Here is a 22,522-nt window from a genome sequence, read left to right as displayed (position 1 = left end):
AACCAGTTGTTTTGCATTAAGAAAGTTTGTGATCTGCACTGTTGTGGCAGGACAGGTAGCGCACATCCTTCTAAGTTGGGAACTGCTGATTGAAGGCTCAGTGTCTGTTGTTCTAAAAGTGTTTTAGTTCCGGGATAAGGACTTGGGCTTCAGGCCAGTTATTTTACATTAAGAAGGTTTGTGGTCTGCACTCTTGTGGGAGGAGAGGCTAGATTCTGCCCTTCTGAGCTGGGAATTTCTGGTTAAAGGCTTATTGCACATGCTTACTTGAACTGTTTCTTTCTGAAATCGGTACGCCTTGCTTCCTGTAGCATAGACTAGATTCAGGCCGGCTGGATCTAGCTTTGTTTGTATAACTTGTGCACTGATCCAGGCCGTCTTTTTTGGAGAAGGTTTCTCTGTACCCTAGTGGCAGGACTGTGCAGTTAGAACTTGGCTGATTGAAGACTGCTGGAACAGGGCTCAGTTATAAGCTTTTTAACTGGTTAATTGGGTAAAGTGTTTTGATTGTATCTGCTCTATTTTCTGGAAAAACACACACACACACACACACACACACAGACACACACACACACACACACATATATATATATATATATATATATATATATATATATATATATATATATATATATATATACACTTGTTTCTCGCCTTTCTGAACTAGTATAGTCCAGTTTTCATGTTACTGCTGAATCCAGGGCTGTTACAAGTTTCTGTGTTGCCATACCTTACTTGGATAGAAGGAAGATGTTCATCGTGTTACACTGCTGCAGTCATCACTGTTGGGTTATCCTGCCGTCAGGCGGTCCTGCAGTTGGCCCGAGTTCCAAAGTCTTGGTGCAGCGTCTGTTGCTGTCGCTTCTTCCCTGACGTCAGTGCGCCAGGGGTATATGAGGCATCCGACACCATTTTCTTCAGTCTTTCTTGCCACGCGGTGCCCGAAGTAGAAGCAGTTCACAAGTGCCGGTCAGCCGACTCCTGAGATTTTCAAATCGAATTTCAGACCGAAGTCTTCATAAAGCTAAGTACCCCATTGGGGAACCTTTCCTTGCCTCAGTCCGATGTCAGAAAAAGTTAACAATTGCATTTCTTGTGGGAAGCAAATACCTCATAAGGACTTTCATTCTTATTGTATTCGTTGCCTAGGCCCAGACCACAACGTCACAGGTTGTCGGTTTTGTGCTAGGTTTAATAAACGAACTATTAAACGTCTGTTTGATTTCGCCCAACATTATTTAGGTAGAAAATTTAATTATACCATGCCGTCGGAGCAACCGGCGACCGGAATGCATAAAAACGCAAAGATAAGGACAGGCAGCCGAAATCCAAACCGGATTCCGAGGCCTCTGCTAGGCCAGTCGCCGGTTCTCCGGTTTTCAGTGAGGCGCCTACGCAGCCCCTGACTACCACTGATTTAGAACCCCAGGCGACATCCGATTCACAAGCGGAGATTACTAGGGCCTCCACAACCTTTACCTTTAGGCCCTTCCGACTCCATTCCTGAAGGAGATTCCGGTGCAGTTGAAACGCCTTCAGTTGCTGAAGGTGTCTTCAGACTGACTACACTCACTATTAAATCCTATGCAAAACTGAAAACTCCTTTAAAAACAAAGAAGACTGCACAGCAGTCTCCAGCACAAGGCCCCATGCCTAGGAAACCGATGCTTAAGATGGCTGAAGACTTAATTACCCTAATCAGGGGTTCCCATCCCCCTCCTGATAAAAGGCCAAGGCAGGAGGAGGACTACGCTTCCTCTGACCAGGTTTCAATTTCCTCAGACTCTTCTGAGGAACAGGAATATTCTTTTCCCCCTTATGAAGATTCTGATGCTGAAGAGTCTATCCCTTCTGCATCTCCCCCAGAAGACTTCTCTTTTGGGGAAACCTTGCATTCTATGAGGGAACATTTCCACTGGGAAGGCCAGGAGTACTCTGATTCTAAGAAAAGGCTCCGAGAGTTCCTTTTACTACCCCAGCACAGACCACTTGCAATTCCACCTGTGTTGGACATTGTGGATGATGTTTATTCAGAATCTAGCCTTAACCCAGATTCACTACCTCCTGCACCAGCCAAACCAGACAGATATTAGAGTCCCTGACTCTCACAAATTCCTGTATAAAAGCCCTGTTGCTGACCCAGAAACCATTTTCCAGGGTCCCAAAGGGGTTAAAGCATCTACTGCTAAAAATCCTGTGCTCTCTGAAAGGGATTCTAGAGCACTAGACAGATGGGGAAAGAAAGTTTATACCTCAGCTACTCTAGCTATGAGGGCCTTAAATTGTCAGTTTCACATGCTGAAATATCAACAATATCTGATGTCTCAATTAAAACAAAAAATGCTCGCACATACAGACCAACCAGATTACAAGGAAATGCAAGATTTGTTACATTCAGCTGAACAAGTGGGAAAACATACTTTGCAATGTGTATTTGATTCATTGGAAGCTTCTTGTAGAGCAGCAGTGACAGGGCCTGTCATACGTAGGCATGCTTGGTTAAAAGAACAAACTTTGCCTGATCATGTTAAAGCAAAGCTATTGGACGCACCCTTACAGCAGGATGTTTTATTTGGTGTAAAAGCAGAAGTTGTTTTAAAGAAAATGGAGGATAAGGCAAAATCTATGCGGACGGTCAAGGATTTCTTACAGGTTCAACCTCCTCGTTTCAGCAGAAATTGGCCAACCAAAAACTGGTCTTTTCCAGCTTCTGCCAGACCACAGAGGGGTAGATACAGATGCCCAAGAGGCAGAGGCCAGCCACAAGGCTCTTACCAGCCTCAACAATGGAGTGCCACAACCCAAAAAGGAGGAGAAGACAGGTCTCAAACTACCAGAAGACAAACACAATGACTTACCCCTCAGACTACCAAGCAATACTCTCTTGGCTGCTCCCTTGGGGGGAAAACTAGCTCTTTTCACAGACAATTGGCACCTCATCACAAAAGACAAATGAGTCCTAAATATTGTATCTCAAGGCTACAGCTTCCACTTTCACACTTTACCAAGTATAAAATGAATGCCAAACCTGCCACCAAATCAATGGGCAGAGGCTTAAAAACAAATTTCAGCTCTCATGGACATGAGAGCCATTCAACAGGTTCCTACACCTGAGCAAGGACAAGGATTTTACTCAAGACTGTTTCTAGTTCCCCGAAAGGACTAAGCCTGGAGACCCATTCTGGACCTCTCAATTCTAAACACATACCTGGAAGTACCCAAATTCAAGATGCTAACACTACAGCAACTTCTTCCCATGCTGGGCAAGAAGGCTTGGCTAGTAACGTTGGACCTCAAGGAGGCATAACTGCATGTACTTATCAGACAAAATTGCAGAAGATACCTCCGATTTATTGCAGGTTCAACCCATTACCAATTCTCTGCACTGCCCTTTGGCTTATCTACTGCACCCAGGGTCTTCACAAAATGCCTGGCACCAGTAATTGCATACTGCAGACAAAGAGCAATTCAAATATATCCATACCTGGACTGCCTTATTCAAGCAGAAAGCAAAGCCATTCTATTAAAGCATCTGGCGTTTGTCAAAAACCTTCTAAGTTGCCTAGGGTACACAGTAAACGAAAATAAGTCAAAACTAGTGCCCTCACAAGACATAATATTCCTGGGTTCCAGCTTAAATACAATGGCCCAGATGGCTTACCTCACGCCAGACAAGCAAAGACATCTGACTCAATACTTCAAAATGATGGCAACAAAGACCCAACACCCTGCAAGAAAAATTCTGCAGGCCTTGGTATTCATGGCATCTTGTATACTATTAATACCATTTGCAAAACTGCACATGAGGAAATTACAATGGTATCTGAAAAAAGTATGGTCTCAACACAGCCACAGCTTGGAAACAATTCCACTCATTCCCTGCCTTCAACAGGAGTTTCTGTGGTGGGCTCAGGCATGTCACATCAACAAGGGTCAGCCTTTCACCTTACCCACAGCCAGGCAAACTGACAACAGATGCATTGGATTATGCCTGGGGAGCACACATGGCAGGACAGTGTATTCAGGGCAAATGGCCTGCAAACCAAAGGCATCCACATATCAATCAAAAAGAGATGCTAGCTGTACAAAATGCCCTAACAGCTTTCAAGGACCTCATACATCCAGGACAACTAATAAAGACGGACAACACCACAGTGATGTGGTACATAAACAAGCAAGGGGGCACACACTCCTACCCCCTATGCAGACAAGCAATGACCTTGTGGAACACAGCACTGACCTAACAAGTTCAACTACAAGCACAATTCCTGCCAGGAAAGAAAAACACACTGGCAGACGATCTAAGCAGAAACATCACAGATCCTCATGAGTGGAAACTAGATCCACAAGTATTCGCAATAACTCAAAAATGGGGGAGCCCAGACATGGATCTGTTTGCTTCCCCCCAAAGCTACCAACTACGGAAATTCTGCACAAGGGCATACCACACACTAGCTTGGAAAGTGGATGCCGTCTCATTCAGTTGGAAAACATTGACAGTGTATGCCTTTTCTCCACTACCTCTTCTGGCAAAGGTGCTGCTGAAAGCCAGATTAGAGAGGCCAAAAATGATACTCATTGCTCCAGACTGGCCACGCTAACACTGGTATCCAATACTAAGGAACATTGCTCAAGGCCCACCATGGATTTTGCCTACAATTCCTCACCTGCTCACTCAGCAAAACAATCAGATTCTACACAGCCAGCTCACGACTTTAAATCTGGCTGCATGGCAAATTGCTTAAATAACCAGTCAACACTTCTCTCTAAAGCTGTGATGGACGTCATTCTGAAAGCCAGAAGGCCTAGCACCAGGAAAGTCTATTCAGACAAATGGAAAAGATTATGCACCTGGAACCAGGCTAAAGGCCTAAATCCCCTATTCCCAAATCTTCCTCAGATTCTTCAATATTTAACTGAGATGTTGCACAAAGGACTGTCCTCCTCATCTATTAAGATCCACGCCTCAGCGATATCAGCTCAATACAACACGGATCCTCCTATTTTTTCACATCCATTACTAAGACAGTTCCTCAGAGGGGCTAAGAACATAAGACCGCCCCGGAGAGCACCAACACCAACTTGGGATCTCAACTTTGTTCTGGAAAGCTAACACTTCCGCCCCTTGATCCAGCTTTCACTGCTGATCTACAGTTCCTATCATGGAAAACTGCCCTGCTGCTAGCAATAACTTCAGCATGAACAGTCTCAGAACTACAGGCCCTAATGGCAGTGGAGCCTTCCATCATTTTTCATCAAGACAGAGTCTCTTTACGAACTAACCCTTCTTTTATGCCAAAGGTGGTATCCAGTGTGGCCCTAAACCAAATCATTCATTTGCCCACCTTTTATCCAAACCCCCAGAACAAAGGGGAAAGGCTCCTACACTCTTTGGACATTCACAGGCAATTACGTTACTACTTGGATAAGACTATGGCTTTCAGAAAATCTGACCAGCTCTTTGTATCCTATGCTGCAGGATCTCAAGGAAAAGCCATCTCAAAACAGACCATTTCAAAATGGATAGGACATTGTATCCGTTTCTGCTACACACACCATGGGAAATCTGTGCCTGGTAACATCAGACCCCATTCCACCAGGGCTACAGCAACATCAACAGCCTTCCTCAGAGGGGTACCAACCAAGGATATTTTGGAGGCTGCCACTTGGGGTACAGTGCACACCTTCACCAAGCACTATCACTTACCCCTATACTCTAAAACCACAGCTGGCTTTGCCACTGCAGTTCTGCAGGGCCTACTAGCCTCTCCAAACCCTGTTTAGTTCCACCACCCATCCTTAGCTTTGGGATTCAACCCAACAGTGATGACTGCAGCAGTGTAACACGATGAACATAGTACAGTTGTGTACCTACCATAAATGTAGATGTTCGAGTGTTCACACTGCTGCAGTCCAGGTTACCCTTCCTCCATCCCCTCTGAACTAGCTGGACTTATCTATTCCTTTCTATTGTATGCAACCTCTGTGGTGTATTTGCTTGTGACTGAAAGTTTTGTTTTATTTTTATATGTATATTTTTATATAGAAATATGTATTGCCTACCTATTGAGGGCACCTGACATCTGAGGCAAGAAAAACTGAAGAAAATGATGTTGGATGCATCTTGTATATCCCTGGTGCACTGACGTCAGGGAAGAAGCGACAGCAACCGACGCCGGACTAAGACTTAGGAACTCGGGCTGACTGTGGGATCGCCGGATGGCAGGATAACCCAACAGTGATGACTGCAGCAGTGTGAACACTCGAACATCTACATTTATGGTAGGTACAAAACTACTTTTCTCTGTTCACCTGTAAGAGAGGGGAGCTTTGAGCAGGCTATCTGCCCCTGGAGGAGTGGTTTCAGCCCAGAAGTTAGTAGTTTATTGGCCTTTTTGGGCTAATTTTGATTGTATCTGCTCTATTTTCTTAAATATATATATACTTGTTTCCCGCCTTTCTGAACTAGTATAGTCCAGTTTTCAGGTTATTACTGAATCCAGGGCTGTGTTACAAGATGTCCTTCAAGGATGCATCTGCAGTCTTTACAAATGGGTTGTCCTGTCGTCAGGCAGCCCTTCGGTCGGCCGGATTCCAAAGTCTGGGTCTGGCTTCGGCTGGTGTCGCACTTCACCCGACGTCATTGCGGCAGTTTTTCGGGTATAAAGGCATCAGTCGACGCCATTTTCCTCAGTCTTTCTTGCCGCGTGGCGCCCGAAGCAGAAGCTGTTCGCAAGTGCCGGTCGGTCAGATCCAGAGATTACTACTACCGAATACTACTTCGAAGACTTCTATAAAGCTAAGTACCCCGTTGGGGACTCTTTCTTGCCTCAGCCGATGTCAGAGAAAGTTAATAACTGTTTATCTTGTGGGAAACAAATACCTCATAAAGATTTCCACTCTTATTGCATACATTGTTTAGGCCCAGACCACGACGTAGCATCTTGCCTAGCCTGTGCTTCTTTTAACCGGCGGACACTTAGACGTCGATCGGACTTTGCTGAACAGATTTTCGGCTCCGATTTTGCCTACATTATGCCGTCGGATCCTCCGACTACGCAAATAACCAAGAAACGCAGAGAAAGGACCGACACTGCGGTCCGTGGTTTCGCCGAAACCGCGGTTAAGCAAACCACAGTGTCTCTGTTTCCGGCCGAGCAAGCGGTTCTTTCTTCAGCCGATAACTTGCCTTCTACCGAGGCCTCTTCTAACCTGGTAGAAACGGCTTCTGAAATCCAACCTTCTGTTGCGGTTTCACAGGATTTATCAGACACCATCCCCTGGATATTTCTACCCCTGCACGTGGAGCTGCTAGGCCTCCTCCAGCTATGTCTATTAAGGCCTTTGCCAGGGCTAAAGCAGCCAAAGCATCAAAACCTGTGCCTGCCAAGCCCCCTCTCACAGGCCCAGCACCAGTTCCCATATGCTTTCTTTGGCTGAGGATCTCATCTCTTTAATTCGTGGAGCCCAGCCTCATCCAGATAGGGCCTCTCCCTCCAGAAAAGAGGCCTAGAGCAGAGCCCCCTGAGCCAGTATCCGCAGATGATTCCTCTGATGACTCAGAACATACAGACCCTCCTGAGGCTTCTTATTCTCCTTACGAAGACTCTGATGCTGAGGAGTCCATCCCTTCAGCCTCTCCTCCTGAGGAATTTTCCTTTGGGGAAACTTTGCATGCTATGAGGGAACAATTTCAGTGGCAGGGCCAAGATTTCTCAGACTCCAGAAAAAGGCTTAGGACCTTTCTACATTTGCCACAGCATAGGCCTTTAGCTATACCTCCAGTTCTTCCTGTTGTTGTTGATGCATTTAATGATGCTTGCACTGCTCCTGATACTTTACCTCCGGCTCCTGCTAAGCCCGATAGGTACTACAGGGTCCCGGACACTCATCACCACTTATATAAGGCTCCTTTTGCAGATCCAGAGACTATCTCCCAGGGTCCAAAAGCTGTAGCAGCTACTTCCTCTAAAAACCCCCTCCCCTCTGAAAGGGAATCCAGGTCCTTAGAGAGATGGGGTAAAAAAGTTTACACCTCTGCTTTGTCAGCTAGAGCTTTGAACTTCCAATTTCATATGATTCAATATCAAGAGTTTATGCTTGACCAGTTGACTAAAAAGCTGTCCTCTGAAGAATCTTTAGATAAAAAGTATGTTCAAGAAATGGTACATAACATACAGCAGGTTAGTAACCATTCTTTAAAATGTGGCTATGATGCACTGGAGGCTTTCTTTAGATCAGCCATGACTGGCACAGTTATCAGGAGGCATGCATGGTTGAAAGAACAGGCATTACCAGACCATGTCAAATCTAAGCTTTTGGATGCACCTATGGACAAGGTAAATTTATTTGGTTCTCCTGCACAGCAGGTACTAAAAAAGATGGAAGAGAAAGCAAAATCTGTACAAACAGTGAAAGACTTCTTGCAAGTTCAACCTCCAAGGTTTAGCCGGAACTGGCCCTCCAAGAATTGGTCCTTTCCAGACTCCTCTAAGGCACAAAGAGGCAGGAATAGGCGCTCTAGAGGCAGAAACCAATCCAGGGGTGCCTACAGGGGTCGCCAGTGGCAGGGTAATAACCAACGAGGCACGGATACAGCCACCACCACTACAACAACTCAATCACAGTGACTTGGCGGTGGCACCGCCTACCAGGGAACAACTAGAAGCATCTTTAGGCGGAAAGCTAACCTTATTTTCAAAAAACTGGCACCGCATTACAAGAGAAAAATGGATTTTGCAAACTATAGACCAAGGTTACAGATTCCACTTCCATACCCTACCAGGAAAGAGAGGAATGCCAAATCTACCACCTACTCAAAGGACAGAAGCTCTAAAACAAATATCTCAATTATTAGAAATGAGAGCTGTGGAGAAGGTACCATCTATGGAGCAAGGAAAGGGATTTTACTCCAGACTCTTCCTGGTACCAAGAAAAGAAAACAAATGGAGGCCTATTCTAGATCTGTCCGCTTTAAACACATTCCTCATTGTTCCAAAATTCAAAATGCTGACCCTACAGCAGCTTCTTCCCATGCTGGGCAAGGAGTCTTGGCTGGTAACTCTAGATCTCAAGGAGGCATACCTGCACGTCCCCATAAGACCAATTTGCAGAAGATACCTCAGATTTCTTGCAGGATCAGAGCATTATCAATTCTCAGCATTGCCCTTTGGCTTATCTACTGCCCGCAGAGTGTTCACGAAATGCCTGGCATCAGTAATCGCTCATTGCAGACTTCAGGGATTCAAATCTATCCCTACCTGGAAGACTGCCTGATACAAGCGGACAACAAAAACAAACTATCAGAAGACTTACAAAGAGTCATCTACCTGCTGCAAGCCCTGGGATATACAGTCAATACAAAAAAGTCAAGGCTGATTCCATCCCAAAGAATAACCTTTCTGGGTGCAGAACTGGACACATCAAAACAAATGGCATTTCTAACTACAGAAAAGAAAGAGCAACTTCCTCTCTACTTCTTGGCATTAACAAAGCAGAACATTTAACTGCAAGAAAAGTGCTACAAGCTCTAGGCTTCATGGCATCCTGCATAATACTGGTCCCTCATGCCAGGCTGCATATGAGAAAGCTGCAGTGCTACCTAAAGAATTTGTGGTACCAGCACAGCCTAGAAACCAAAATTCCAATGATCCCATGCCTGAAGCAAGAGTTCCTATGGTGGGCTCAGGCCTGCCAATCAAACACAGGATTACCCTTCTGCAAAAGTCAACCAAGACAAACCATCGCAACAGATGCCTCAGACCTCGGTTGGGGGGCACACATGATGGACAAGTGCATTCAAGGCCTATGGACTCAAGACCAGCTACATCTGCACATAAATCTAAAAGAAATGATTGCAGTGAAATTGGCAATCCAGGCATTCAGACCATTTCTCCAAGAAGGCCAGTTGATAAGGACAGACAACACCACAGTTATGTGGTACATCAACAAACAGGGAGGCACACACTCATACCCTCTATGCCGGCTGGCACTGGACCTATGGGATGTGGCTCTGAGCTACAACATTCAGTTACAGGCAATTTATGTACCAGGGAAGGAAAACATTCTAGCAGACATATTAAGCAGAACTACAACAGATGCCCACGAATGGATGCTGCATCCAGACATCTTCAAAACCATCACAAGAGAATGGGGATTACCACAAATAGACTTGTTTGCATCCCCATTCAATCATCAGTTGAAAAAATTCTGCACAAGGACTTACCACCCTCTTGCTTGGAAGGTGGACTCCCTATCTTTCAGTTGGAAAAGCCTGACAGCATACGCCTTCCCTCCACTTCCTTTGATGCACAAGGTGCTTCTGAAAATCAGAGGAACGTCCGAGGATCATTCTGATAGCACCAGACTGGCCAAGACAACATTGGTACCCACTGCTGAGGAGCATGTCCCGGGAACAAATATGGACACTGCCCCTGATCCCATTACTGCTAACACAGAACAACTACAACATCCTGCATCCAAACCTAAAAACTCTGCAGCTAACTGCCTGGAACATTACATAACAGCAATTAACCCAAATTTATCCCAAAGGGTTAAAGACATAATCCTGGAGGCTCGTAGACCTTCAACAAGAAAGAATTATGCAGCAAAATGGAAAAGATATCTCATCTGGAGTACTGCAAAAGGGCAAGAGGTGACACTGGTGAACATAGCCAACATCCTGGAGTATTTGGCGGAGCTCTTCCATTCAGGCCTGTCCTACTCTTCCATCAAGATACATGCATCAGCTATTTCAGCAGAGTACAGCTTGGATCCTCCTGTCTTCTCGCATCCTCTGCTCAGACAGTTTCTGAGAGGAATTAAAAATGGGAAACCTCCCAGGAAACCTCCATTGCCAGCATGGGACTTGAACTTTGTGTTAGAAAAACTGACTCTTCCTCCTTTCGAACCAGCAGCAACAGCAGAATTACAATACTTATCCTGGAAGACTGCTTTCCTGCTGGCAATAACTTCAGCAAGAAGGGTCTCTGAACTACAGGCATTAATGGCAGTGCAACCTTTCCTAATCTTCCATCAAGATAGTGTCAATGAGAACAAATCCTACATTTATGCCTAAGGTGGTATCCAGAGTGTCTTTAAATCAGGCTATCCACCTCCCTACATTCTTCCCCACCCCACAGAACAGGGGAGAAAGGCTCTTACATACCTTGGATGTACACAGACAGTTACGCTACTACCTGGACAGGACAAAAAACAATAGAAAAACTGACCAGCTTCTGGTAGCATATGCAACAGGAAAGGAAGGAAATCCAATTTCTAAACAGACAATCTCCAAATGGATAGGAAATTGCATTAGATTTTGTTACTCCTACCATGGAAAGAAAACTCCAGAGAACATCAGGCCTCACTCCACAAGGGCTACAGCCACTACCACAGCTTTCTTACGAGGAGTGGCTACCAAGGACATTATAGAGGCTGCTACTTGGACCTCCGTGCATACATTTGCCAAGCATTATAACTTACCTCTATACTCTAGATCCCGTGCTGGTTTTGCCACTGCTGTTTTGCAAGGGATCCTAACTACACCATAATCTCTTCTCTTTTCCTCCTCCCCTAGTTTAGCTATGGTATTTTACCCATTTGTAAAGACTGCAGATGCATCCTTGAAGGACATAGTACAGTTTTGTACCTACCATAAATGTAGATGTCTGAGAGGAATGCATCTGCAGTCAGGATTACCCACCCTCCTTCCCCTCTGAGGTACTCCTAGGGTATTTGCCAATCTTCAGCTAGCTTGGGGGGTTTCTATTATGGTGTATTTGTTTGTATATATGTACATACATGCTTATTTTATGTGTTTGCTCTCTACTATTTGGAAACTTTGGCATTTGTCCAAATTTAGCCATCCAAGAGGGCACCTGGCATCTGGGGCAAGAAACACGGAGGAAAATGGCGTCGGCTGATGCCTTTATACCCGAAAAACTGCCGCAATGACGTCTGGTGAAGTGCGACACCAGCCGAAGCCAGACCCAGACTTTGGAATCCGGCCGACCGAAGGGCTGCCTGACGACAGGACAACCCATTTGTAAAGACTGCAGATGCATTCCTCTCGGACATCTACATTTATGGTAGGTACAAAACTGTACTTTTCTGTCTTGCCATTATCTTACTTGGATAAAAGGAAGTTTCTCTGTTTACCTGTGAGAGAGGGGAGCTTTGAGCAGCCTATCTGTCCCTGGAGGAGTGGTTTCAGCCCAGAAGTTAGTAGTTTATTGGCCATCTTGGGCTAATTTCTATCGTACACTTCCCTGCTATAAAAACCTCATTTGCGCAGTTTTTACACTTGTATTCCGCTCAGCAAGTGCCTTCTAGTTGTTCTGCAGAGTCTGCAGCAGCAGAGAGACAAAAGAGTGACTTTGGAGTGATTATCACTTTTCTGCTTTTCTTGCTGTCTTAACTAATTCTGCCTAAAACGCCAGATGTTCTTCATCTCACATTGCTGCAGTCCTTACTTATGGGTAGTCCGCTGTCCTCGGTCGGCCCGAATACCAAAGTATTAGGCTGACGTCGGTCATGGGCGCCTAGATCTGACATCAGAGCGTCAGGGTATAAAGGCGCATGACCGACGTCATATCCTCAGTCTTTTTTGCCGCATGGTCCGATGCAGAAGCAGCGTTGCAAGTGCCGTTCGGCGTTCTGAAATTTTTCGTTTTCGGAGTTTCAGACCGATACCAAGTTGGGCTAAGTACCCGTTGGGAATATTTTGTTTTTCTTGCCTCAGTTACTTACCGGATGTCAGAAAAAGTGAATAATTGTATTTCTTGTGGGAAGCAGATACCGCATAGGGATTACCACTCGCTTTGTATTCCTTGTTTGGGACCGAGCAGCGTAGTTGGGTGTCGGTTTTGTGCTAGGTTTAATAAGCACACTATAAAACGGAGGTTAGATTGCGCTAGGTTAGTCTTTGGCAAGAGGTGTAATTATAATATGCCGTCGGATGTTCCGACGCCTGCTTCTACTAAGAAGCGCAAAGACAAATCTTTAAAGCCTAGGCAGGATGATTCGTCGGTTTCAGACGCCGGACCTTTAGAAGCTACAGCTGAACAGGTGGATCCAGCTGAAGTTTCTGTTGAGTCCCAGGGGGAAGCTTTGATTTTACAAGATGTGGCCTCTCAGGAGGCAGGCCAGGCTGAAGGGGCCTCTCAGGTTACTATTCTCCCTTCTATGCCTAAGGTGGTTAGGCCTTCTGCTACTGTTTCTAAGGCTCCTTCTAAGGGCAGGTCTGTTTTGCCTTCCTCTGGTGTCGGTTCTGGTTCTTCAGGGTCTGTGCCTAAAAAGCAGATGCTTAAAATGGCAGAGGATTTGATTACTTTAATTAGAGGTTCTATCCCCCCTCCTGATAAGAGGCCCAGGATGGAGCCAGAGTTGGAAAGTTTGGAGCAGGCCTCAGATGATTCAGAGTCTTCTACTGAGGACATTCAAGATTTCCCTCCTTATTCTGATTCTGATGCAGAGGATTCCACTCCTTCTGCTTCTCCTCCAGAGGATTTTTCATTTTCAGAAACCCTGCATTCCATGAGGGAGCATTTTAAGTGGGAGGGACAGGATTACTCTGATTCCCGGAAGAGGCTTAGGGAGTTCTTGTTTTTACCACAGCATAGACCCTTAGCTATACCTCCGGTTTTGGATGTTGTTTCAGATGTTTTCTTGAAGCTTCCCTTAATCCAGATTCTGTGCCTCCTGCCCCAGTTAAACCGGACAGGTATTACAGGGTGCCTGAGGCTCATAAATATCTGTATAAGAGTCCTAGGGGACCCAGAAACTATTAGTCAGGGGCCTAAGGGTGTTAGAGCCTCTGTTGTTAAGAATCCGGTTCCTCTGGATAAGGAAGCTAGAGCTTTGGATAGATGGGGTAAGAAGGTGTATACCTCTTCTACTTTAGCAATGAGAGCTTTGAACTGCCAGTTTCATATGTTGAAGTATCAGAATTTCCTCCTTTCTCAGCTAAGATCTAAAGTGGATGCTTTGGCAGAGGGCATAGAGTGTAAAGAATTGCAGGATTTAGTGCATGTTTCTGAACAGGTGGGTAAGCACTCTTTGCAATGTGGTTTTGATGCATTACAGGCTTCTTCTAGGGTGGCTGCCACTGGTTCAGTCATTCGTAGGCACGCCTGGCTTAAGGATCAGAATTTGTCTGAGCATGTTAAGTCTAGAATTCTGGATGCCCTTTGCAGTCTGAAGTTTTGTTTGGTCCTCCTGTGGAGTCAGTCTTAAAGAAAATGGAAGACAAGGCTAAGTCTATGCAGACTGTTAGATTTTTTGCAGGTACAACCTCCAAAGTTTAGTAGAAATTGGCCTACTAAGGGGTGGACGTACCCTTCTTCTGATTCTCAGTCTAGGGGTAGATCTAGGCGTGGTAGGGGCAGAGCTCAGAGTACCTTCAGGCCGAGACAATGGAGTTCGCCTGCTCAATCTGCTGGTGAGGGCAGGGGCCAGTCCTTTCGTAAACAGGCCCAATGACCTGCATTTTCAGCTGCCAGATTCCTCTTGCCTGGCAGCTCCTTTGGGAGGAAAGTTGGCTCGTTTCAAGCAAAATTGGCATTTAGTCACCCAGGACAAATGGGTATGGGACATTATAAACCGAGGTTACAAGTTCTATTTCCATACCATGCCTCCTTTCAAAGGCATGCCAGACGTCCCTCCTCAGCAAAGGATAGAGGCTCACAGACAAATTTCTTTACTTCTTCAAATAGGAGCTATACAGCCAGTTCCTCTGTCAGAAATGGGCCTAGGATTTTATTCTCGCCTGTTTTTAGTTCCAAAGAAAGGAAACACGTGGCGACCAATTTTGGATTTATCTATCCTCAACACTTACCTGGACATTCCAAAGTTCAAGATGCTGACTTTACAACAGCTTTTACCTCTGTTGGGAAAAGATCACTGGATGGTTACTCTGGATCTCAAAGAGGCTTACCTTCATGTTCCTATCAGGCCCAGTTGCAGGAGGTACCTGCGTTTTCGGGCTGGAAATTTACATTATCAGTTCTCTGCATTGCCCTTTGGCTTATCTACTGCGCCCAGAGTGTTCACAAAGGTTCTGGCTCCAGTGATAGCATTTTTCAGACTAAGAGGAATACAGATTTATCCTTATTTGGACGACTGTCTGATTATTGCACAAGAAAAGGACGAACTTCTTCATCATCTACAGTATGTGATGGCAGTGTTAAGATGCCTAGGGTATTCTGTGATCGAAACAAAGTCCAGTCTAGTACCCTCTCAGGACTTGTGCTTTCTGGGTGTGAGACTGAATACAGCTTCCCAGATGGCTTTTTTGACCCCGGACAAACAAAGAAGCCTTTCTCTTTATTTCCAGCAAATGTCTCTACGGTCCAGGCTGACTGCAAGGACAGTCCTTCAAGCCTTGGGGTTCATGGCATCTTGTATTCTGGTGCTTCCCAATGCCAAATTGCATATGAGGAAGCTTCAATGGTATCTCAAAAATGTGTGGACACAGCACTGCCAAGATCTAGACACAGTCATTCGGATAATACCTTGCATTCAGAAGGAATTTTTGTGGTGGGCTCAGGAATGTCACCTAAACAAGGGACTCTCTGTGACCCGGCCAGAGGCGAGTCAGATTCTAACGACAGATGCCTCGGACAAGGCTTGGGGAGCACACCTCAATGGAAAATGGGTGCAAAACACGTGGCCTGTCAAACTCCAACATTTGCATATCAACTTGAAGGAAATGTTAGCAGTCCAGTTTGCATTGATGGCTTTCAAAGATTTACTTCGTCCAGGGCAGGTGTTGATTCAAACAGACAACACTACTGTCATGTGGTACATCAACAAGCAGGGGGGAACCCATTCTTACCCTCTTTGCAGGCAAGCGATGATTCTGTGGGAAACTGCTCTCAATCTACACCTCAATCTTCAGGCAAGGTTTCTACCAGGAGCACAGAACTCCTTAGCAGGATGTATTGAGCAGACAAATAGTGGATCCTCACGAGTGGAAATTGGATCCTCATGTATTTCAACAGTTGACAGTGTTATGGGGAACTCCAGACATAGATCTGTTCGCTTCTCCACTAAATTACCAGTTGCCAAAGTTTTGCACAAAAATGTTTCATCACACAGCTTGGAAGGTGGACGCTCTATCTTTCAGTTGGAACAATCTGCATGTATATGCCTTTCCACCTCTGCCTCTTCTTCCCAAGGTACTTTTGAAGGCCAGACAAGACAAGCCAACCATGATTTTGATAGCACCGGATTGGCCTCGACAACACTGGTACCCACTACTGAGGAGTTTAGTACAAGAACCTCCGTGGCCTCTTCCTTTGATTCCGCACCTTTTGTCACAAGAGGACAGTCACTTCCTCAATGTCAAGATTCAGTCTCTGCATCTAACAGCCTGGCATATTCTGTTTTAGACTCTGGAGGGTCTCAGCTTCCACAACAAGTTTTGAATGTTATTTTGGAGGCCAGGAGGCCTAGTACCAGGAAAGTTTACGCTGATAAATGGAGGAGATTTTTTATTTGGAGCAAAGGAAAGGACTTTGATGTCTCCAAACCTGATTTAAGTGTTGCTCTTCAATATCTTACTGAGTTATTGGACAGGGGTTTGTCTTTCTCCTCAATAAAGGTCCATGCTGCAGCCATTTCTGCTCACTATGATTGTGACCCTCCTTTATTCTCTCATCCTTGGTTTAAGCAATTTCTTAGAGGGGCAAAGAATATAAGACCCCCGTAGAGCTCCTACTCCTGCTTGGGATCTCAATTTTGTGTTGGAAAAACTTACTCTACAACCTTTTGAGCCTGCAGCTACTGCCGAGTTAAAGTATTTATCATGGAAAACTGCTTTTTTGTTGGCCATTACCTCTGCAAGAAGGGTTTCTGAATTACAGGCCCTCATGGCAGTGGAGCCTTTCCTGATTTTTCATAAGGATAGGGTATCTTTGCGTACTAATCCTTCCTTTATGCCTAAAGTGGTTTCTAGTGTGGCCTTAAATCAAACTATTCATTTGCCTACTTTTATGCAAACCCCCAAAATAAAGGGAGAAAATTTTGCATACTTTGGATATTCACAGGCAGTTGCGTTATTATTTGAGCAGAACCAAGGAGTTCAGACAGTCTCAGCAATTGTTTGTTTCTTTTGCTTTGGGTTCACAGGGTAAACCTGTTTCAAAACTATTTCTAAATGGATTGGGTTTTGTATTTCTTTCTGTTATTCCCATCATGGTAAGGAGATTCCTGCTGGAATCAGGCCTCATTCCACTAGGGCTACTGCTACTTCTACGGCCTTTATAAGGGGGGTATCTACAAAAGACATTTTGGAGGCAGCTACTTGGAGTTCAGTGCATACCTTTTCTAAACATTACCACCTTCCTCTTTATTCTAAGTCTAGGGCTGGATTTGCCACTGCAATTTTACAGGGCATTTTAGTGGCCCCTAATGCTTTATGATTTTTACCATCCTCCCTTTCCCGTTGCTTTGGGATTCTACCCATAAGTAAGGACTGCAGCAATGTGAGATGAAGAACATAGTACAGTTTTGTACCTACCATAAATGTAGATGTTCGAAGATCCACATTGCTGCAGTCCAATTTACCCTCCCTCCTTCCCCTCTGTAGTTTGACTTGGTGCTATGCTTTAGGTGATGGTTGTTGTTGGGCATGTTTTTGGGAGGTGTTCTGTTTTTGGCTATGGCCTTTCTGGTTTGGCCTTCTGACATCTGGGGCAAGAAAAGACTGAGGATATGACGTCGGTCATGCGCCTTTATACCCTGACGCTCTGATGTCAGATCTAGGCGCCATGACCGACGTCAGCCTAATACTTTGGTATTCGGGCCGACCGAGGACAGCGGACTACCCATAAGTAAGGACTGCAGCAATGTGGATCTTCGAACATCTACATTTATGGTAGGTACAAAACTGTACTTTTTTTTTAGCGAATCTGTGATTTAAAAAGTTTGTTATTGTATACAACTCCGCACAGCTCCTCGTGGTGTCCTGCAGAGTGATACAGGCAACAGAGAGACCCAAGAGAGACTTTTCCAGATTTAAGTTTTTTTTTTTCTGTTTTTTTTTGCTCCAACTGCATTTTCCCACCTAAAAAGCGAATTTCTAACTGATCTGTGCTTTGAAAAGTTTAAATTGCATTTGCCTTCTGCTTTTTACAGTTTTTGCACTTGTTTTATATCAGTTTGTTGTTTTTGTATTGTATAACTGTTGTAGGCTACACACTAAAGTGCGCTAGCCTGTTTATAGCATTTACAGTGTTTTCTGTGTGTGTTTCTGCTGTTTCATGAAAAAAAGCAAAAACAAAAAAAAAAAAACAAAAAAAATATTCTCTTTTCCCACCTTTGCTGAACTAGATTAGTCCAGATTTCAGGTTTTGCTGAATTCTGGACTGTGGTATATTTTCCTGTGTTGCCCATATCCTTACTTGGATAGGAGGAAGCTTCTCTGTTCACCAGTGAGAGTGGGGAGCTTTGAGCAGCCTATCTGTCCCTGGAGGAGTCGTCTCAGCCCTGAAACTAGTAGCTTATTGGCCGTTTTGGGTCAATACCTATCTCTTTCAGTTTCCCTGCTTTAAGACTTGCATTTGCACTAGTATACAACTCCGCACAGCTCCTCGTGGTGTCCTGCAGAGTGATACAGGCAACAGAGACCCAAGAGAGACTTTTCCAGATTTAAGTATTTTTTTCCTTTGTTTTTTTGCTCTGACCGCCTTTTCCCGCCTAAAAAGCGAATTTCTAACTGATCTGTGCTTTAAAAAGTTTAAATTGCATTTGCCTTCTGCTTTTTGCAGTTTTTGCACTTGTTTTATATCAATTTAAGTTGTTTTTGTATTGTATAACTGTTGTAGACTACACACTAAAGTGCGCTATCCTGTTTATAGCATTTACAGTGTTTTCTGTGTGTTTTTCTGCTGTTTCCTGAAAAAAAAAAATTCTCTTTTCCCGCCTTTGCTAAACTAGATTAGTCCAGATTTCAGGTTTTGCTGAATTCCGGACTGTGATATAGTTTCCTGTGTTGCCCATATCCTTACTTGGATAGGAGGAAGTTTCTCTGTTCAGTGAGTGTGGGGAGCTTTGAGCATCCTATCTGTCCCTGGAGGAGTGGTCTCAGCCCTGAAACTAGTAGCTTATTGGCCATTTTGGGTCAATTCCTATCTCTTTCAGTTTCCCTGCTTTAAAACCTGCATTTGCATGGTTTTGCACGATTTTGCGCATAGTGCAGTGCCGCTTAAACGGGTTTAAACTAGTTCCGGCTCCACAAAGTCTGCTCTTCACTTTTTCCCTTAGAACTGTTCTAAATCTCAAAGTAAGCACTCTATTTTCATTCTAAAGCCCTGAACTTGCTCGTATAAGTAATCTTATAAGTAAGCACTAATAAACTAAAGCACTACACCCTCTTATACTCCCTTTAAGTACTTTGCTCCCTATTGGTCCTTTTTGATCAGTCAAAAAGTAGTTCCTTATACTTTTTTGGCATGTCCAAAAGTCAGTTTTGGGTTTACTCTCCAGTCCAGCTGGAGAATCTGGAATCTTGAGGCAATGTTACAACTGCCTTATGTACACAGACCACCCTCTCCTCCTCCCAACAAGCTCAAATATATGTGAGAGATGCAACTATATAGCCAAACTGGAGGCTGAGCCCTCTCAATCCAGTACTGGTGCAGTCAGTCAGGAGGAGAAGGTAACCACACACACCACAAATCCAGCCTCACATAGACCTATCGCAACAGCAAACTAAACACACAAACACGCAAAAACATACTCTGAGGCTCTAAATAAAAATCTGCCCAAGCAGCAGAGACCTCCAAAGCAGACATCCAAGCAACCGCTACCCCACAACAATATCCACGTATCACATAGTTCACAAAGTCAGTGTGCCACAGTCACAGCCCTTAAGGCTAAACAACACACGTAATACACTTGTAATAGTTGACTCTATTGTCAGACACACTGACGTCCCACTCACCAGGCTGAACAAGAAGGTCACTGTAAGCTGCCTGTCGGGCGCCAGGATCCGCCACATAACACAAGCACTCAGGTCACTTCAAAGCAAGTACAAATATGACTCCGTCATTGTCCATGCTGGTGTGAATGACCTGAGATGTACCTCCCTGGACTACATGAAGAGAGACATAGAGGAGCTCTCTGATCATGTAGCCCAGGCCGGTATGACCCTGACCTTGAGTAGCATCTTACCCTCACCAAGAATGATGCCCCAGTATAAAGACAAAATGATCAATTTTAACAATTGGCTAAAGTGTTGGTGTCATTCAAAAGGGATCCAGTGTCTGCCAGCCTGGGATGACATTTTCGACAAGCCACATTGCTTCGCTAGGGACGGCTTGCACCTGTCACCCCTGGGCTTTCGAATTCTGGCTAAGGCTCTTGTCACCCCCATAGTGCCTTTTTTAGGCAAGGCTCAAAAGACAAACACACCTCCATAGACAACACAAGGAAAAAGAAACTAAGGGTAATGCTGCTCAACGCCAGAAGTCTAAACCTCAAGATGCACGCACTCAAGGCTCTCCTCAGTATGGAGAATATTGATATCTGTGCAGTAACAGAAACCTGGTTCAAGGCTCCCGAGAGCACCCCAGCACTACCAGGTTATACCTCATACCATGCTTTTCGGCCCCAAAACTCGGACCGAACCACAAAAGGAGGGGGAGTATCCATATTCATCAAAGATACCAACACCTCCAAGTTAGTGGCACTGCACGAAGCATCTGAGACCATCCATGTGCAACTAACAGTGGGCAAAACTGCCTTTCAGTTTGTAGCCTGCTACAGACCACCCTCCCAAACTCAGGAACCCCACTCTGCTTTCCTGAGAACACTGGAGAATATGAAGGTCTCGCCAAGCACCATTATATTGGGTGACTTCAACTACCCAAACATAGACTGGGAGCACTACTCAAGCCCCAACACCCTTGCCCAACGGTTCCTAGAATTTATAAACTCAAATGCTATGGAACAAATGGTCACCACTCCCACAAGAGGGGAAAACATATTGGACCTGATCATCACCAACATGGGGACTCTGTGTTCCATACCAGAGGTATACCCCTCATTGGTAAGATCTGACCATAAATTAATCTCACTGGACATCCATATCCCGTCCCCACCCCCAGCAAAGGAAACCACGGTGAAGAATTTCTCAAAAGCAAACTTCACACTTCTCAAAACTGAGGTGGAATCCTTCAAAACCCCCAGGCCAGTGGAAAATACGTCCCAAACCGCAGAATCCTGTGCAAACGCATTCTATGGACACCTACAGGAATGCATGGATTGTGCTATCCCAAATAAAACCAAGACTCATTTCTCCAAAGGCAGGAGACCTGTCTGGTGGACCCCACCCATAAATAAGCTATACAACAGAAGGAGGAAGCTACTACATGATAGAGCAAAATCCCAAAAAGGGAAGGCATCTCTGATCAGTACTAGGAAGAAACTATGATACCTCATAAAATCATCTAAGGCCAGTTTTGAAAGAAAAATTGCACAAGACACTAAAGATAATCACAAGGCCTCCTTTAGTTATGTCAGGAACCTGGGTGGCAACTCCCAGATATGCTCTGAGTTAGTGCAAAATGACAAAAAATACACTGAACCCACAGACATTGCCAACATCCTGGCAGACAGGTTCAGTGCAAACTTCTCCCCCCTTCCCTCCAAAAGAGCAAATGTCTATCCCAACGGAGTGTAACCTCCCTGATATCACAGATGCACAGGTGAGAGCTGCCCTCTGCAAAGCAAAAAACACTGCATCAATGGGACCGGACGGTGTCCCGGGCTGCGTCTTACATGAGCTCCAAGAAGAACTGAGCCCTCTCATAAAGTCACTGTTCAATCTCAGCCATACTACAAGATATGTACCCAAGGAATGGCGTACAGCAACAGTGGTCCCGCTCCACAAAGGTGGTGCCACAACAGACCCCAGAAACTATCGCCCTATAAGCCTGACTAGCCTGGTCTGCAAAGCTATGGAGCATATCATCATGGAACTCATAAACAAAGACATTGGGAACCTCCAAACACTGGATCCTACCCAATTCGGCTCTAAGGGCAGATCTTGCCTCTTGAACCTGGTCGACTTCTTTGAAACAGTCACCAAGGCCATAGATGAAGGGAAGGTAGTTCACACATCCTACCTGGACCTCGCAAAAGCCTTCAACACAATACCCCATTCGGGCATCATAAATAGGCTCACCAGCTAAAATATCAACCCCTATGTCCCAAGATGGGTTGCAAACTGGCTCAGGGATAGAACCCACATAGTCAGAATTGCAGGTGCCATGTCAGACTCTAAACCAGTTACAAGTGGCGTCCCACAAGGCTCAGTCCTGGGACCTCTCTTCGGTATATATTTCTCTGAGGTACAGGCTAACACGGGAGGACTATGGCTGACCAAGTTCGCAGATGACTGCAAACTGGGTGCCATAATCGACTCGCCGACTGACACAAGCATCCTCCAAAAGGGTCTCTCAGAGACTGATAACTGGTGCCAGAGCCATGGCCTAAAGCTAAATGCCAAAAAGTGCAT

General features: G+C 45.0%; 1 protein-coding gene across 1 annotated transcript in view; it reads left to right on the top strand.

Annotated features, from left to right (window-relative positions):
- The window catches only part of SREK1 (splicing regulatory glutamic acid and lysine rich protein 1), a 1,533,788-nt gene that overhangs the window by 838,353 nt on the left and 672,913 nt on the right, over positions 1-22,522 (top strand). The window lies entirely within an intron of this gene.

The sequence above is a fragment of the Protopterus annectens genome, chromosome 2.part1, assembly GCF_019279795.1.
Source record: "Protopterus annectens isolate FY-2018-M chromosome 2.part1, PAN1.0, whole genome shotgun sequence".
NCBI classification, from domain to species: domain Eukaryota; kingdom Metazoa; phylum Chordata; order Ceratodontiformes; family Protopteridae; genus Protopterus; species Protopterus annectens.
Note: the sequence above shows the minus strand (reverse complement) of the source record. Positions and strands in the feature narration are given on the sequence as shown.